This window comes from Danio rerio, chromosome 11 (assembly GCF_052040795.2).
Source record: "Danio rerio strain M-AB ecotype USA chromosome 11, GRCz13ab, whole genome shotgun sequence".
Lineage (NCBI taxonomy): Eukaryota > Metazoa > Chordata > Actinopteri > Cypriniformes > Danionidae > Danio > Danio rerio.
In genome coordinates, this window is record NC_141031.1 from 30,000,656 (window position 1) to 30,013,164 (window position 12,509).

General features: G+C 35.1%; 1 long non-coding RNA gene across 3 annotated transcripts in view; it reads left to right on the top strand.

Annotated features, from left to right (window-relative positions):
- Window positions 1–12,509, top strand: part of LOC141376616 (uncharacterized) — a 131,628-nt gene that overhangs the window by 23,178 nt on the left and 95,941 nt on the right. Inside the window, exon 3 of one of the 3 annotated variants that reach the window (XR_015502667.1) lies at window positions 6,840–9,501. The exons of the other annotated variants lie outside the window; for them this stretch is intronic. This is a non-coding gene — a long non-coding RNA (uncharacterized LOC141376616). Of the gene's footprint in view, window positions 1–6,839; window positions 9,502–12,509 lie in introns of those variants that run through there. 3 annotated transcript variants of the gene reach the window in all.

Here is a 12,509-nt window from a genome sequence, read left to right on the forward strand (position 1 = left end):
AAACACTGCTTATTAATTTTTCAAAACAAATCTTGTGACATTGTTTTGTTTTATTTGATTCATACAGTAGGCCACAATTCGTGACTATGATTTACCAAAGTGAAAAGTGAGATCCCATGTCATTCTATAGCCTTATGTAAAATAAAAAATGCATATACAGTCCTTAGTGCCATCATCTTACATAGCGAATGTTGTTTAGGCTGCTGTTATTTGTGCATGTAAAAATAAATCCCTCAAAAGGTATTTTCAAAGGTCAAAGAAAGTTGGTGATGGGAAAAAAGTGCTTTTTAGAGAGAAAGTTTTGTTCATTTATCCTGCTTTGTAATATTAGTTGCAATTATAAAACTGTTTGTTTTATATTTAAATGCTGTTTGAGGACGGGATCCTGTGTGTTTTTAGCCTACGTCATCAAAAGTAACACCCGACACCCCCTTTCTTTAGTTTCTTAGAACAATGGAAGGTTCCTTATAAAATTTTAGTAAAGCGTTCTCAAGATAACTATTTGTTTTTTTTTTGTTTTTTTGCGAAGAGCAATTGAATAAACTAACTAACATTTTCTCTACTTTTTGTGAAACATAAAAATGTTCTTCATGGATCCATTGAGGCCAATTAAGACTTTTTTTTTCACGGCACATAGAAACATTACAGTATATAGGTCCTGGACCATGGAAGATGTTTTACTAAAATTATTCATTTCTAATTGAATCAGACATGAATTTTCTGCAAAATAATTACTTTTATAGTCACAATATTTAACTTTGAATGTCACAATTTTAAAAACTTGTTTAACCAGCAGGGGGGAAAATCATAATAATGATGCTGTATAATTATTATAATCATAATATAATATTATTAAATAATTATGACAAGTCACAGGTTTGAAATAATTATCACTTAAGACCAAATGATGACTTTTAATGTCATAAGTATGAGATAAAAAAGAAGAAAATTATGACATTTAAGTATCCCATAATTTCAACATGGTTTTGTTTTTTCCAATACTGGCAGTAATGGGCTTCCATACCCTTGTAGCAGCTAAAAGCCTAGATATATTTACAACAAACTTGCATGCCATTTTGAACAAGATCAGACCAAAAATACATTTGTAAGCAATGTTTCAGGAGTTTGAAAGTGAAGTTTGTGCCAAAGTGAAGTTTGACCAACCATTGGTCCGTGACCGTGATGATGATGTAGTAGATATAATGGTGTGTGGCACTGAGGGTCCACTCTTTTTAAAATGGAAATCTTCTCCAGTTCACTCCCTTTTTTTAGTCTGGAGGTCAGTATGAACATATACACTGAAAAGCTGTATTACAGATATTAAATAGGGCTGCACAATATTGAAAAAACTTACGTTTCGATATTTGTTTCTGCGATAAATATTTCAATATTGAGTATACACTGACCAGATGAAATGAATGGCTCAATTTGGAAATAATTTATAATTCTAGATTGATTGGGATGATTTTTTAAATGAGAGCATCTGCATAAGATGTAGTAAACCAATCGCAAGCATTGATGAATACAGCAGAGCAAAGATACAAATTAAATAAACAGTATTTAAAAAGTCTAGAAGCATTCAGATACAAATTGAATAATCAAATGTTAAATGGCCCAGTATAGTCTTAATCGTATTTATACATAAATACAGTTCAAGTTGCAAATATTATAATTTCTTGTGCCTGAATGCTTTAAACTATCTTGAAATACACAAATCATGTACCGTATGTTTTTAGCTACGGGTTCTGGTAAACTCTAATCACGATTCAACACTGTAGATCCTGTGATGTGACTGTTTTGATTGTCTACGCTGTGATATTGATGCTGAAACGATATATATATAGTACAGCTCTAAGATTTATTTATTTATTTATTTATTTATTTATTTATTTATTTATTTATTTATTTATTTATTTATTTATTTTGACATGGACATCACAATTACACCTGACATCCAAATACATTTGTTAAAGTGTTTTAGCTGACTTACTAATTATCAAAACCTGTCCATGGGAGGCTTACCATAAAAGGAAAATAAAATAGATACATATACACAACATTATAGTTCTTTACAAAAACTTGCCATAAGGCAAAAGCAAAGCCGTCATAATAAATAAAACTAATAGTAAACTATTTGTTTAAACGCTGTTTTGTTTTTAACCACTTCCTAAGTGCACTACTAAAAACATTTTTGACTTTCTTATTTTAGGCTAACAGGTTAATCATTCCACAGTTTGGTTCCTTCAACAGGGAAACAGATTAACCAAAAGAGGTCTTACACTTTGGTACAAGGCAGTCACCATAGCAGTTGCTCGTGTGACTCTGTGAGAGATCTGATGCCTACTGATTAGATCAGAATTGGAACATGATTATCTAAGCATTTAAAAAACTATTACGATAACTAAATTTAATAAAACTATTAATACTAAAAAGGTTATGTTTACATAAAATCTTACAATGATGCCATCGGATAGGCTTTATGTCCATACAGTAACTTTAATTGCTTGTTTATATATACAATTAATAGGCTGCAATGTGGTTAAAAAGGCTTGTGACCATGATATAATGCAATATGACAAGTGAGAGAATATCATTGTGTGCATGTATAATTTTTTAGTTTGATATGTTAAAACTTATAATAAAATGAAAACAATTTAGACTTGGTTTGACCTTCTCACGCATAATTTTCCAGAAAGGGATCAACAACCCCTCTTTGAAAATATCGTCAAATTTGTTCTGGGAATTTTCTGACAAGAGAAGTTGTAACATTACTGGTAATTTGCTGGAATGCAGCTCTGTGTAAACGCAGAAGGAAAATTGCTGGAAAGACTGCGTTCACGATTAGAGCGCGCTGATGTAAGATGTCTACTCCAGCCAATCAGAACATTCAGATGCATTCACATCCACGCTGTTTATAAAAATAATAGCCTTTGAATATTTTTCCAGACACATTTAGCTGCTAGATGTTAGTCAGATAACGTTTCTATGTTCCTTCCTAATGCCAACTGTGTAAAAAATTGTGGATAAAAATCTTATGATTAACCGCTGTATGTTTACCTTCAAGCTTTGCTTCAGTTGCTTGACCCGTGTGCACGTGAAACAGCCGGTAAGTGTCAGCATTTTTAATGTCTCTGGAACAAAAGCAGCTGCTTGAATGCTAAAGCTTTAAATAAAAGTGAAACGATCAACAAAAGCCAGACCCCCTATTTGCAAAACAAATTCAAGTGCAGCCTTTAGAGAGGCCATATCTGGTTAATGATTTCAGAATTTACCGGTATCTTGGATAGGATGTGTGAACGATCTTTTTCGAAAAAATTCCAAAACCTTCTTGCCTGTGTGAACAACACTTTTTTTAATCTACCGGTAGAGTCGTTCCCATAATTTTCTGGATATTTACTGGTATCACTTTGTAAAAGAGACTACTGTCACATGGCTATTTTCAGATGCTTTCCTAACTGCTGTTTTCTCACTGCTGTAACTGTTCATTTTGTTCAGAGAGACAGAAAAACTGTGAATAAATTCACATATTCATCTAAACACCACTATCAACACAGTTAATGCAGAACAACGAATAAGAAAGAATTCACTGTAAGCGTATCAGCGTCTCAAGAGTACGTTTAGCATTTTCTGGAGAAAAAAAAAGAAACTCTCATTTAGGCTTTCATGAAATCCATCTCCCTGCAGGTCGACTTTGCCAAAAAGTTGTTCCCATCTCAAGGTCAATGCTGTGTGATTGTTTAAGTAAAACAGACTGCTTTGTAATTGATACAAAAATATCCTTCACTTTACGGAGCCTCTATAAAAGGGAATTAATTTGCGGATTAAGGAAATCGGAGAAGGGAAGAGAAGTACCTCTGGTGAATGCTCTTTAACCCAGACTTTCAGCACCTGACTGGCTACAACAAAGGGTAATGGTGGTGATGACGGATGCTGCTGCTGTCTCTCTGTGTGGCGCTCAGTCTACGTCTGTCTTAGTGTCACGGTTCTCAGAGCCTCAGACTGGCTGCTGCTTTACCCCCAACTTTCAATCAAAGGCCACTGTCAGACCCCGGGCAAACACAGTGTTTGTAGTGGTCTGAAAAATGAGCCAGTCTTTGCTGTGGATACATGGAGTTATGATTACAGGTGTCAGACTAATGTTTTTTTCTGGGACGCTTCAAAGTGCATGTTATATTTCAGCTGAAGTGTCAAGACGGTAAAACGATAAGGATCATAAATGCGAAGATGTTTTGAATTTATAGACACAAGTGATCAGTATTATGATGGTGAAGAATATCTTTTAAGTTATACACATCATGTAATTGGTTGCTAATATGAACTTAACTACTGTGATTTAGTTTGATGATATTCCATATAAAATCAAATTAATATAATTAGTGAAAAAAATTGAAATTATATTTATAAAATATATATTAAATATATTTTCTATAATTGTGTACATTAATGTAAACTATTTATAATTTTTTATTTTATTAATAGTTTTATACATTACTTTTTTGCTTGCTGTATGATTTTTAATTACCAATGCATTTATTTGATTAAACATACACTTAAACTATTGAAATATTTTCTATAAATATTTATTTGTTTAATGGTAATGTATTCCTGTAATGTCAAAGTTGCATTCAGAGTCCAATGATCCTTCAGAAATCATTGTGACGTGCTGATTTTGTGCTTAGGAAGCTTTTCTTCTTCTTTTCATTTTAAAATCGTTGTTCTAATCCCATAAAATATTTAAATACGTTTAGACATTAGTATTGTTAGTTTTTAACATATCTATAAGCTAGTGTGCTCCAAAACAATGACATAATTCATGTTTAGAAGATGTGTAACTGAATCTTGTAGTTTGTCACTTCCACCTAAATGGATGAATGGTTTTAATCACATCAATTCATACTACAGTTTCTCATTAGATCATAACCAATCAAATGCTCTATAGTATCTTACATGTCCCGCCCCCTTTAAGATGCTTCTCATTTGCTTTTCATTTGATGTGCTTAAGCTCAACCACTCTTACTGGCAGAGCAGCGATAAAGCAAAACGCTACTGGCAGTTTTTTTTAAAGGGGAGGGGCTACATAACATGTCACTCTCATCGCGTTTCTGTTAAGATTACATCAAACATCGAAAAAAATGCACAAATTAAAGCACTTCACAGGATCTTTAAGTGTAACATTTTTTTTATACACTTTTTTTTTTTTGCAAAATTGCTGCATTAGTAAATTTTATTCATAAAATATTGACCCCAAAATTTAACATAAATAAAAATAACAGAAATAATACAAAGTTAAAAGCAGCAATGTAAAGTAAAAATTTATAAATACTCAAATCACTGTCATTGAGTAGTTTTTAAAAAGGTGAACTTTTACTTCTACCTGAGTATATTATTTGTGTTGTATTAGTACTTTTACTCCACTATTTTTCTTCATTCTGCAGTCACTATTTTATTTTTTACTTATATTTTTTTATATTTGATTAGCTACATGTAATCAGTCCTGAGATTCCCATCTATTAAAAAACAAAAATATGGTTCATACAGTCATGGAAAACCTGGAAAAATCATTGAATTTTGACATGGCATTTTCCAGGCCTGGAAAAACTGAAAAGCCCACAAAGTTTTGGAAAAGTCATGGAAAACAAATATCTGTATACTTATTTATACAGTAGGTTATTTGTCTTTACTTCTTTTCTGTCCTTGGCCAATCAAATATCAATTGGGTGTCAATGTGGTGCAGTGGGTTGCACAATTCCCTTACAGCAAGAAGGTTGCCGGTTCGAGCCTCAGCTGGTTCAGTTGGCATTTCTGTGTGGAGTTGGCATGTTTTCCCCGTGTTTGTGTGAGTTTCCTCCTGGTGCTCCGGTTTCCCTCGCAGTCCAAAGAAATGCGGTATAGTGTATGTGTGTGAATAAGTGTGTATGGATGTTTCCCAGTGATGAGTTGCAGCTGGATCCGCTGCGTAAAAAATATCCTGGATAAGTTGGTGGTTCATTTTGCTGTGGCGACCTCTGATTAATAAAGGGACTAAGCCGAAAAGAAAATGAACATAGAAATGAATAGATATAAATTAAAACTAAATAGGTTGTGGCGTGTTTTATGATATGCTGTAATAAATTTTAAGTTGTATTGTTTTTAACACGCAAATGTAGACATTGAATGAAAAATTAGGTCATGAAAATTTACTTAAAAGTCTTTTTACTTAAAAGAAGAAAATCATGGAAAAGTCATGGCATTTTAGTAGATAAAATGTGTATGAACCCTAAGAGTTATACAGAACGACCTCAAGACTTGTGCGCTTTTATAAACGCAGCAAACATGTACAGTATGGATGCATTAAAAGTGTCCAAGAAAACACAAAATCATTGGACGCAATGACCGAAAGACTGTTTGGATGATCATAGAGATGAAAATGTCTACTGTATGAGGACTGAAATCAGCAAATGGCCCTAAACAATCACTAAATTCCCTAGAGAATGTTACTTTTTTACATTCACAAATAAAAACACTCACTACTCTTGAGTACATTTTAGTCATACTTTGAGTATTATTTACAACAGATAATTTTCCTCTACTTACACCACATTTTTGGAAAAGTAATAGTACTTTTGCTTGAAATCGATTTTTCAGTAGTTCTTCTGCCACTAGTTAACAAGTTATTTAAAGTTGGAACAATAAAATACATATACTTTAAGCCAGTATGAGGTAAAATAGCAAAAGCAAGATAGCTAAAACAGAGAGATTACTTCATGATTAGCAGTTTAACCTTTCAAAAAGCAATGCAATGCATGCACTGAGCCAATTCCAAGCATTTGTTATTATAAAAGACATTTTTCTCCTTTAAGATGGAATCTTCCTCGGGTTACAGCCTGTGCTGCAACACGTCCCGTCAGATAGGCACAACTTGCGGCCAATTACAGGAGGAAGCCGTGTCTTCTGCTGGGTGATTTACACCATTTGCCCCAACCAGGAAAAATGCAGAGCACTTCTCTGTTAAATCAACACCGCAGAGCATCGCAGCACAGGTGATGAATGTTACAGCAATTTATTGAGCATTAAGACCAGTTTTTATGCCCACAGCGTGCCACTGATACATCCGCTGATGGTAATGATGAGCCTGCGGTAGGTGTTTGCAGGTGTAAACAGAGAGTTTTCCGTGCACAGACTAACTGTAAGAAATCAGGCCTCTCTGTGTGGCTCCAGGGCGAAACACAAAGCGTAGTGGTGGTAGCCTTCATCGACTGAGAAACGCTCTAAGCAGCTGGTGACAGATCTGTCGGGATGCATGACCACTTTACACCATCCAATGTGTGTGTGTATGTATGTGTGGGTCATAGTGTTTTTACTGGAGAATCTGCACAATGCACCTGAGGAATTTCACCAGTGTCCAGCGGTAAAAACACTCGCTCTAAATGACATGCCTCTGGCTCTGTAGTCGTAAACACCAGTATTCAGTCTTGCGTCTGTCTGCTTCTCAGGACTGCCATTTTCACAATCTCTCCTCCCATATTTTTTTTTCCTGTGTGTGTGTGTGTGTGTGTGTGTGTGTGTGTGTGTGTGTGTGTGTGTGTGTGTGTGTGTGTGTGTGTGTGTGTGTGTGTGTGTGTGTGTGTGTGTGAGAGAGAGAGAGAGTGTGTGTGATTCATGGCTAATGAATGAATATTTTGTGATTTACAGTTTATTACTGTATTGCATTTTTGGATCTGCTCTGTCCACTTTTCATGTTAAAAATTCAACTCAGCAGTTTAGCAAAGTGACTGTCATTAATAGTTTAGTAGTATTAAGAAATAATATAGCTACCTGACAAAAGTCTTGTTGTCAATCTCAGTTGTAAAAACAACAAATGATAACTTGACTTCTAGTTGGTCTTTTGGAAAAGTGGCAGAAGGTAGGTTTTTCCAATGAATCGTCTGTTGAACTGCATCCCAATCATCATAAATACTGCAGAAGACCTATTGGAGCCTGCATGGACCCAAGATTCTTAGAGAAATCAGTCAAGTTTGGTAAAAGAAGAATCATGGTTTGGGGTTGCATTCGGTATGGGGACATGTGAGATATCTGCAAAGTGGATGGCAACATCAACAGCCTGAGGTATCAAGACATTTGTGCTGCCATTACATTACAAACCACAGGAGAGGGCAAATTCTTCAGCAGGTTAGCACTCCTTCCCATACTTCAGCCTTTACATCAAAGTTCCTGAAAGCAAAGAAGGCCAAGGTACTCCAGGATTGGCCAGCCCAGTCATCAGCACTGAACATTATTGCATGTCTGCGGTAAGTTGACGGAGGAGGCACTGAAGATGAATCCAAAGATTCTTGATGAACTGGGAGTCCTGCAAGAACGCTTTCTTTGTCATTCCAGATGACTTTATTAATAAGTTATTTAAGTCATTGCAGATATGTATGGATGTATGATCATATTTTGGTAAAACAAGCATTTTCTAAAGACCTTTGCCTTTCATATAAGCCACTTCTGATACGAAATGATCAACTAGAAGTCAAGTTATCATTTGATGTTCCTAAAACTTGTACAGGACTTTTGTCAGGTAGTGTATAGAGACACGTGTCTGTAAAATAGCTGAAAAGGTTCTGGCTGTTTATTACCAGGTTTTTGTCATTTACAACACGATTAAAGACAATATATCGTTTATTATGGCATAAATGTCGATAAAAGTGTCTTTTTCAAACTTTTCAAAATCAAAAGTTGTTGGAGGAGTGATCAAGGCCTTGCAATGCAGTTTAAAAGTATGAATGATTAATAATAAACATGAATGACAAAATACTGTTTAAAATGCTGTTTTATGATTTTTTTTAAGAGTGTATGATGGGTCGGGTTTCCATTGGCTCAAATGGTGTTTAAATTTGAATGCCTATTTTTCAGAGTTAAGGGTTGGGAATTGATATTTTAAGGAAAATACTTAGTTTTCACTTTTTGTAATTGTGTATGATAGTGAGCTTTTGCATGTTCACATGGAACGCACGTGATTCGGTTTAATGTTCTGATCTTTAACACATTGCAAACGTCGAAATCTGATATTTTTGTTTTGATGATGTTGTCAGTATCTGATGTGTCGTCATCATCATTTGCTCAAGTAATGATACTATATGTGTCAGTATGATGCCTGGAGAGCCTGGAAAACTGAAACTTTTTTTTCTTTCTTTGGTGTGGAGATAAACTCACCAAAGGCATGAAAATATACTTTGCCAAAAAAAAAAACACTGTTGTTTACTCATTGACTGCATACATTACATGGTGAATGTGACATGTTTTGTGAGATAAACAGCTATGTGAGTGATCAGATGCAACAATTTCTGAAATGTTTAGAACTTTATCATGTTGTAAATTATGAAATATGATCTTTTTTTGTTCTGATGTAGTTGTCAGTATCAGAAGCATCATCATTGTTTGCACTAGTAATGATATAAGTGTCAGAATGATGCCTACAGATTGGGAAACTTGAAATTTTGTCTATTTTTCAGTGTGAAAATAAACTCATTTGTATTCATGAAAAAACACAGATTTTTCACTCATTACCTTAAGTATATGGCGAGTGTGCAGATACGACACCCTAATATTGTGTGCTTTTATCAGCACTGCCATTCTTCACAATCTCCCCTCCCATGTTTTGCGATTCATAGCTCATTAATAACAAAACATGTTATTCGATCATATGAAGGTGGGTCGGGATTCCATTGGATCGGTATGTCATTCGCTTTTCAAATGCCCGTATTTAGAGTTATAAGGGCTAGGATACGCGGTGAAATAATTTGTTTTCCCATTAGCTCATCTCCAGGCTTCATTCCTATCCTCTGACCAATAAAGTGTATTCAGGTGCATTCTTTCATCTCGCGCAGGGGCAGAGAATGCAAAGGTGTTTAGATATCGAAAACTATTAGGCTTTTCATGCTTCACGTCTGGTTGGCTCTCAGGTAGTGACTCTTTGTGTGATCGTCATGTGGAAATCGTCTGACTGGAGTCTAATTTGATGTGGCTGATGTGTGTTTGCAGTGATTGCAAATATCCTTTGATGCATCTTGTTTGGGCAGAGAGATTTGAAGAAAAAAGGCTTCTTCTGCTGCTTGATGTAAGGGATATGGAACTGGTTTGTGGAACATACTTTGTATACTTTTGTACCAGTTCCCTAGGCTACAGTATATTCATAAACTAGCGACTTTGCTATTTCACAGCGTGCTTAACAGTGTCAGGCAAGTTATTTCATAATTATTAATTACTTAATATTTACCAATTACAGGATTAAAATTATAATTAAGGGCGGAATAGTGGCTCAATGGTTAGCGCTCGATGGGTTTCCTCCAGGTGCTCCAGTTTCCCCCACAATCTAAAGACATGCGGTATAGGTGAATTGAGTAAGCCAAATTGTCCATAGTGTGTGTGTGTGTGTGTGTGTGTGTGTGTGTGTGTGTGTGTGTGTGTGTGTGTGTGTGTGTGTGTTTGTGTGTGCATGTTTGCCAGTATTGAGTTGCAGCTAAAAAGACATCCGCTGCGTAAAACATATGCTGGAATAGTTGGTGGTTCATTCCGCTGTGGTGACCCCTGCAGAATAAAGGACTATGCCAAACAAAGGATATTCTGGGATTTCTAATGACCACAGAGACCTCGGTTTAACGTCTCATTCGAAAGAGGGCGCTCACTGAGCAGTATAGAGTCCTCATCAATATACCAGGGCGTTAGTGCCCACCCAGACCGCAGGTCGAGCACCCCCTCACTAACAACATTTCCGACAGCAACCCAGCTTTGCCATGTGGTCTCATATCCAGGTACTCACTGGGTGGCTTCAGTGGGTGACCATGTGAGAGTTGCACAGCTAGCTGCCGGCTAAGATACAAATAGAGTTAATATGCAAAATATCTGACAAAAAAAAAACATCTATATATAGTTACAGTTACTCTGCTTCTCTGAATTTATATCTTATATTGTTTAATTTAATTTATTTTTTCAGTTATTTTGTTTCTTAAAGATATACAAATATCTTGATAAACGACATTATATGCTTTTAAGTTGTAAAATTCTGCAAAGCTCTCTGAATTGATTCATTCTGAACTGTTTAGTTTATGTTCTGTATTTTATAAGTTTGTAATTATAACTAAATGTAATTGAATTACCTAAAAATTAGAAGCAATTCCTCACTTTATTTTCAGAGGAAAAGTAACTTAAAGGTTAAGTAGGTGATTTAGAAACATTTTTGTTGTGCTGGTTGAAAGTCTCTTCCCATTCCAATTGTAATGATTAAAGTAAATGGTCTAAATGTATTTGTATATTCTGGTTAAGGCATAAGATTTAAAAAAATCCAATTAAAATTTGTCTGGCCAACAATTCCCATAATTCTGAAAAGCAACCCAAACTGTCTTTCAACAAATGTAGATTTGTACATCTGTGCAGCCGTTCATGCAGATCCACCATTTGGGCATGCACACATATTCACCTGCACACGATAGAGAGAGAGAGAGAGAGAGAGAGAGAGAGAGAGAGAGAGACCTGTAAAATCAAATGATAAATTGAAACTTTTTAAAATCCTGAATCAATATTGGATTTACTTTTGTTTCAAAGATATTATGCTAACCGCTTAGCGTTTTTAAAGATCACCTTCAATTACAGTAACTAGTTACTTTGTTACTGATTACACCCAACACTGAGGCTTAAATAGGAATGACTGCTGTTATTTTGTTAAATTATATGGTTATTAATCATAGGGATGGGTCATAATGGTCGATTTGTTTTATTATTATTTTTAATGTAGGATTTATATAAAAGGTTAATTAACCAAAGCCACAAATTAAAAATAAAAAAACAGATACAAAAATATATAATAACCATTTATTAACCCTGTGGTTGGGTTTGTTTGCATTTTACCTATATTCAGGTTAAAAAAAACTGCATTTCTAAAGTGTACAGTACCTGATTGTTAGTTTCATCACATGTGTGTTCTGAAATCTTTTCTAAATGAGCAAATAGGCGATAAAGATAAAAGCAGTGTGAGATATTTAAATGATGATGATGTGTTTTTCTCATTCGCATGGGGTTTTCCATTGATTAATCTAGATCAAAGCTGAAGGAGCGAGGTTGAAGTCACGGTTCGTCTCCCCAAGGCAAATCCAAAGCCTGAGTCACAGCATGTTTGAGAAATGGCAGACATCAAGTCAAATACTTTCATACAGATAAACATGAAGTTTTTGACACCCTAACAAAACTGCAGAATTCTAGTCGAAAAATATATCAGAATTTTTTTTTAATCTACAGACATACAACCAATGAATCCATTTGAATCGTCATTGATTTCCCCATGCAGCTCCAGTGATAAGTCTTTTCTTATTACACCAGCTCAGAACAATCTCCCACCTTGATTAAAAGCTTCATGTAAAAACATATTAGGCAGTGGAAGTATGATCGCCTGAGGGTGGAGAGCTAGAATTCACTGTTTGCTTTGTGAAGACAGGGAGACAAGGAGAGGTAATGGAAAGTTCAGGAGCAGGTGAGACTCACCTGAGAAAGCGAGT